This window comes from Nanorana parkeri, unplaced genomic scaffold, assembly GCF_000935625.1.
Source record: "Nanorana parkeri isolate BGI_ZX_2015 unplaced genomic scaffold, ASM93562v1 scaffold1392, whole genome shotgun sequence".
NCBI lineage: Eukaryota > Metazoa > Chordata > Amphibia > Anura > Dicroglossidae > Nanorana > Nanorana parkeri.
Window position 1 is genome coordinate 6554 of NW_017307660.1, and position 6517 is coordinate 13070.

A 6517-nucleotide genomic window follows, 5' to 3' on the forward strand; every position below is an offset into this window, starting at 1 on the left:
AGATAGATAGATAGATAGATAGATATATATCTTTCTATATAGATAGATATATATCTATATATATATTACAGATAGAATATTCTGTTTAGTAGTTTCTGTGTTTGGACCTAACATGCAAATTCTACAAGACTGCTTATTATTATCATGCAGGTTTTATATAACACCGGAGGTTTGCGCAGCAGAAAATACTAATATCTCCATTGCACTCCTTACCGATAGGTCCCTTATTGTAGATTACGTGGGTGCTGGATGGCACCACAACATACACTGTAAAATATGTTGTCCGCACCACCATTCAGCTTAAGAATGTTGTCTTTGACATTCATGCAGCATAATGTGAAAATGCAATGTTTCGGGACCACGCAGGGTTCGTTCGTCAGGCAAAATGTGTATTACAAAATAAGTCCCGCATTCCATGTTAGGTGCGCTGGGTACCATTATTCCATTATGGCACCCCAACACACCTAGCCATCGCAAGTGCGTTGTAACGCACCACATGCAGGGGCGTAACAACCACAAGTCAAACTAGGCATTTGCCATGGGCGGCACTTTCTAGGGGGGGCCACAAAAAACGCTGCCACCAAACCAGGCAGGCAGGGCCTCCCCTGCCATTACCTGTATTGGTGCCGATACTGGGCATTTTTACTCGTGAGAATGCTCCTATACTAAGCGCCAATACCAGCTATTTAAATTCACAGCAGCCTTATGGGGACCTTGCGGCGCTGCTTACAGCATCGGCCACACATTTCCTCCTCCTTTTTGAGGAACCATGTCGACTGCACCTGCCTACACAAGACCATCCAGACCCCTGTTGTGACTCGGCACAGCCACCCGAGAGCCCGTACAACGTCTTGAGACACGGCACAGCCACCTGAGAGCCCACACAGCCTCCGGAGTGCCCGCACAGCCCACCTGGGAGCCTGAACAGCCCACCTGAGACCCTGGGGACATCAGGCCGCCACCCTGGAGCAACGAAGAATATGTAGCTTCATATTATTCTGCATTGCTGTATAATGTATTGCTGGAATTTGTAGCCCTCTATAGCTGGTGGTATTCTGCATGCTATTAGCACAACCTGTCAGATGCCGGATACAGCATTTGTGCGTTATCCAGTGACTGACAGGTTATACAAAATGTCTTAAACAGGAAGGGGCAAGGCAAATTTAAATTGAGGGGTTGTTCGAGTTTAGTCTTGCCAAGGGCAGAACAAAACCAAAATACACCACTGACCACATCGCATAGTAACCTATTACCATGAGATGTGCAATGCGATTAAAAAAATTCAATTAAAAAAAGTGCAATTTAGCTGCGGTAGGCAGCCCTTTCTACTGAATGGGCTGCCCGTTTCGCAATGCACCACAAGCACCACAAGGTGTGAATGAGACCTTACAGTTAGACTGGAAGTTTAATTTAGAGGAAAATTCAACCTTTTGAAAAAAAATTATTAAAAGGCACACTTCATAAAAGAAAAAAAATGTGCATGCATTTATTATTTTTTAGCATATAAGCCAGTAAAGCATTTCAACAACGACCTGTGGATCGCTAGTGCAATATGCTTTGGTCCCTGCAGACTCTTCCTTCTGTCCATGTCCATACTGAGGTATGGACATTCCGTAACATTGATGGAAGAAAGTGTAAGGGCTTGTTTACACCAGATGCGCACCAGAGCCTTTTTTGTCCGCACCGGAAATGCATCCTAATGTATTCCTATGGTATTTCTGGGCTCTGTTCACACCAGTGTAGTCAGTTCCAGTGCAGGGAGAACAAATTCTGCATGCCTTATTTTTTCAAATGCTCTGGAGAGCATTTGAAAAGCAGGCAATCAGCTTCCATCGTTTATTTTGAAAGCTTAACAGAACAAGCTGACGAGGATAGCTGGTTGCCTTGTACAACTGCTTCAGATTCTGTCTGCTCCAGTTTTGATAGATTCCCTCAACAGTATATACTCGGCTGCCCTCAACCGTCCCCAAGTGAAGTGAGCCGAACACTGTTCGGCTATTCACTTCAGGCTTGTACGGCTGATTTCAGCCGTACAAACACTGATTTTTCTTTTTTTTGTTTCTTTATTCTGACACGGAGCTGTGTCAGACAAAAAAAAAAGAAAAATAAAGTTTTTGCCCATTGGAATTCATTGCTAGATTCCTATTGGCTATTTCAATTTACTGGCCAATGGCTGGCTGTTTGGCCAGCTTCGGCTTTCAGCGCGGCTCAGCCGAGCCGATGCATATGCGTTCGGCTCGACTGAGCCGCTCGGCCACGTTCGGGAGCTGTACGGGCTATAGTGAATAGCCCGTACAGCACCCCTTCGGTTCTACTGAACCGAAGGGGTCCTGGGGCCGAAGCTAGCCGAAGGATCGGCCGAAGCTACGGCTAGATCCTTCGGCAGCTTAGTGAATAGACCCCATAGTCTCTGCAATATACAGTATTTGCATGCGTTTTCTTTTTTTTATAATTTGAGATTAAAAAGACCTGTTGATCCTGCCAGTGATGTACTCTTGCTGTTAGTGGTGGCAATGACCTTCAGGGTCATCTACCCTCTGTATCATTGCCGCCTCTTGTACGCATGCTCCAAAAAAGTTGTGTGTATGGCTTCTCTTCCTTGCTCTTTTTGTGGACGGGACCAGTCTGCCCTACCCTGAATTGCAATGACAGGTAGAACCACTGCCAATCAAATACTCTTACCGGCCCCACCAAACAGTGCTGCTGGTGAGATTGTTAGTTTTGAGCCTGGCAAGATTGATTGTAAGTAGTAAGGATGGTTGACCATTCATGGCAGGGCAGACTGGTCCAAACCTACCACCTGATCCGCTCGGCTCTGAAAAGAGTAATGCGGCCACCTAAATTTGTGAAAATTGTGTTTTGGGTTTACAACCACTTTGATATGACAGAAGGGACTGTGTGAGTCTCTTCTGTCATCCTCCTAACTACCTGTCAGCATTAACGAAGTTGCAAGGACACCTATTGTATCTGTTCAGATTATTATTATTCCGCCACTTTTTTCAAACGCCTGTAACAAGTGCTCTGTAACTCAAAAACTCATGAAACTTTGCACAATGCTACAGCCCTGTGTTCTTCAGAGCTTATTATAATATAAAAGGTCATAGGTCACATGATGTGGCAGCCATCTTGGTTTTTGTGACGATTTTTGTGAACTATTCAGAAACCTGCATCTCCAGAACCGCTAAAGCTACTGATGTGCAACTTGCTGTGTGATCTTCTGCTTTGCTCTGTTGCCAGATGAGCTCATTGTAGCGCTATTGGTCACATGGTTTGGTAGCCATTTTGGATTTTGCAATATTCTGCCAACACCTTAAACTCTGAAACCATTTATCAGAATAACTCAAAAAACTTTGCACATATATCCAGGGCGACCTCTTCTGCCACGGTTGTAGAAACTGGCCCAATTCCAAAAACAAAATGGCCGCTGCAAGCCAATCATGTTTAGATGATGTTATTATTGTTATGGCCTTTTTTTCAAAAGCCTCTTATTGGCACACTGTAACTCATAAACTTATGCATCTTGGCCCAATGGTAGAGCTCTGTGCTATGCCTAATCTTCTGCAACATAAAGGTCATAGGTCACATTGCATGGCAGCCATCTTGTTTTAGTTGATTATATTCAGCTGCATATTCAAACATCCGTTTCTCAGGAACTATTACAGCTACAGATGTACAAATTGCAGTTTAAAGTCACGGGGAGCTCTATACTCATAACTGATCATTACAAGTCAATTGGTCACATGGTTCGGCGGCCATATTGAATTGTGTCAAATTCAACAAATATTTCTATCATTTTGATGCTCTTTTTTTCAAATGCTAATTATAACCACATCGGTATGTAAAAACGCATGAAATTTGGCACAATGGTAGAGAATGGTGCTGTTTGTAATCTTTGTCAACATAAAGGTCATAGGTGGCATGCTGTGGCGGCCATCTTGGTTTAAGCAAACCTATTTTTGACAATTTTCAAACATCTGTTAAAGCTAAAGCTACACATATATAAATTGCTTTATATGGAGATGCATAGCTCTGCAATCATATATGTTTGTTACAAGTCATGTGACCACAAAGTTTGGCAGCCATTTTGGATGGTGCAATATTCTGCAAACAACTTGAACTCTGAAACCATGTATCAGAATAACACAAAACTTTCCACTTATATCCAAGGTGACCTCTACTACCACGGAGGTAAAACCAGGCCCGATCCCCAAATCAATATGGCCGCCACAAGCCAATCACTTTTTGACATGGCATTGAATTGCATAAATGTGCATTTATATCACTAGTGAAGTATGTTAAACTTGTTATACATATGATAACTCAACACCATAACTGCCAAATACAATATGGCTTCAAGAGGTCACCATGGTCGGCGGCCATTTTGAATTTCATTTTTTTTTATCATTCATAAAATCATGTCTGTTTTTTTTCTCTCTCTAACTACAATATCTTCTCATGTGCCATGACCGGCTCTACTGCTTGGCCACCTTTATTGCTGCTTGCAGCTATATTTTTATTTGTTTCTGTACAGTGAGCCACACACGCACAGCTCAGTACACAGGCTCGGCAGAATTCCTTGCTGAGTCAAAGTAACTCCAGTGCATACGCAAGCACTGGACGTGGGCAATTAAGCAGCTGAAGACTCTGAACCTGGAGGAAGACCAGGACAAAGATCGAAGATGAGGGAGGAGAGCGCTGGCATCACAGTGCTGGAGGGGATCGCTTTGGCAGGTAAGTTTGCCATAATGTGCTAATACGTTGTGCATAGTAGCACATTATGGCTAAAAGCTTCCGGGGGTTCTTGTACTTTCCTTCTGCTTTAAGCTGGCCCTACACTGATAGATCTTCGTAGGGTTTTTCATACGAAAAATCTCATCAGAATATTTGATTACTCCATCAGAGACTTGACGAATGTTGTTTGAAACTTAATTTGATTTTATAAATGGAAGTAGTAATTTTTTTAAACCGCAGACAAGGCAGAGTTTTTATGACAGAAGAGATTCTGTATGTCTCTTTATCATTATTGGTTTTCCCTGCCTGTCAGCGTTTGGATACACTGAGCTGCGTATGCTTGGCACAGTTATGCACAGTGTTGCAGGAAGGGAACTGAAAAATGTCCCGGTAATGAAGGGGGTTTACCATGCCAGTACTGAAGTGGTAAAGATCCTTTGTTTATAGCTGCAGCACCCTCTGGAAAACACTCTGATCTCCACAAGCAGCAGGGGCTGAAAGATTTTATTGGTAGCCACTCTGAGTGGTTACCGATCAAATCCTGGGAATGAGTAACCCTTTTACTACACAGCTGTATAATCAGAGAAGTGAAAGGATGAAAACAAATGCACAACTGCAATTGCGGCCACAGTTTGTTTTCCTTTTAAATTTCTGCAGGGTCTGTGCAATGTAGAAGTGATCCAGGAGGCTGTACAACCACCCGACCATTTCTGCATGTGTGCAGGCTTGTGGGTGGGTTAGTCGATTGTGCTTCCCAGTCCTTGGCCTCCCCTGTAATCCCAAGACTGCTGTGGAGGCAATCATGATGGCCGAGCGGGTGACGAGGATGGCAGAGCAGTGGAGGAGAAACATCAATTACTCCATCTCCTCCACTGAGACTGAATCCAAAAGTGCTCAGCTGTGAGCACTTCCAGGTTCGGGCCTGTGAAAAGTCTGGCACATCTGTATAAAAGCAGACTGGGCCCCCTGCCCCCAATCCACTTGTTGTAATAGCCCCTGATGTCTACATAAAAATGACCTGTCACTATCATTTAGGGAGCTTATCAACCCTCTTGTGAGCGTAGTAGACATATAAAAGACCGCTACCCCTGCCTTCCACACACCACACAAACAGAGTACATACACATGTGCAGGGCTTGAAAAATTTTAGGGTGTCTCACCAGTCAGTCAAAAATGTCACCAGTCAGCATGACCGGACTATAGCCTTGCAATTTATGTTAACATTTTTTGGGGACAGATAGAGCTTTCTTTTGGAGGTATATTATCAGCACTGGGGGGAGGTTATTGTTTACTATATAATGAAAAAAGTCCCGTAAATTTCAAATAAAAAAATGTTTTTATGTTATAAAACATCTATTCTTACCCATATTTTTGGTAAAATATAAAAGACGGGGTCACGTCGGGTAAATAGACACCAAACATGTCAAGCCTTAAAATTGCGTGCGCCCGCAAAATCGCAAAAAACGACCTCACTGAAAATTGCCCAAATCTGCTTCATCAGCTTCTGTAGCTGGAAAGTGACACTGCATACAGGAAGTGATGTAATATACATCACTTCCGGCATTCCTGGACTAGAGAGTAGATCAAAGGGAGATTGTGTACTGATCTCACTTTGATCTCCTGTCATGGAGCTGTGCCGGTCCCGGCCGCATCGGTCACAGCAGATCTCAGGACCGGCAACCAGCTGCTGGCAATACAAGCGATTGGGCATCTCGAGATCCTCGATCGCTTGAATGTAAAGCTCCCGGCCGGCCGTGTAATTACAACGGCCGGCCGGGAAGCTGCT

General features: G+C 43.7%; 1 protein-coding gene across 1 annotated transcript in view; it reads left to right on the plus strand.

Moving 5' to 3' along the window:
• The window catches only part of QPCT (glutaminyl-peptide cyclotransferase), a 205846-nt gene that overhangs the window by 596 nt on the left and 198733 nt on the right, over positions 1-6517 (plus strand). The gene's annotated exons all lie outside the window — the stretch shown is intronic.